This window comes from Hippocampus comes, unplaced genomic scaffold (genome assembly GCF_001891065.2).
Source record: "Hippocampus comes isolate QL1 unplaced genomic scaffold, H_comes_QL1_v1.1 scaffold261, whole genome shotgun sequence".
Classification (NCBI taxonomy): Eukaryota; Metazoa; Chordata; class Actinopteri; order Syngnathiformes; family Syngnathidae; genus Hippocampus; species Hippocampus comes.
This window is the reverse complement of record NW_017805824.1, coordinates 5031475-5031800: the sequence shown is the minus strand read 5'-3', so window position 1 is coordinate 5031800 and position 326 is coordinate 5031475. Positions and strand designations below refer to the sequence as shown.

Below are 326 nucleotides of genomic sequence, written 5' to 3'. Positions count from 1 at the left end.
TTGAGCAAAAACTGGAATGTCTAGAGGAAACCTTTGACTGAATGGAGGACTTAGTGTGGTATGAATTGATACTCATCTTCTTTGAGTGTGAGGATCTTAAGGCAAGGTTTGTCTTTTCCGTTTCTTTGTCTACATCAGGGGTCCCCAACCGCCGGGCCGCGGACCGGTACCGGTCCGCAGGGCATTTGGTACCGGGCCGCACAGAAAGAACTTGCCTTATTTCCGTTTTATTTATTTCGGAATGCGACCGATGACGCTCATAAACAAAACGCTGAAGCCCGCAAAATGAGTAAAAAAGCTGCTTGGAGACCGCAAATGCAGGCGGC

The 326-nt window shown here is 48.5% G+C and overlaps 1 protein-coding gene across 3 annotated transcripts in view; it reads left to right on the top strand.

The window, feature by feature from the left end:
• The window catches only part of psmd14 (proteasome 26S subunit, non-ATPase 14), a 9311-nt gene that overhangs the window by 6706 nt on the left and 2279 nt on the right, over nt 1–326 (top strand). The gene's annotated exons all lie outside the window — the stretch shown is intronic.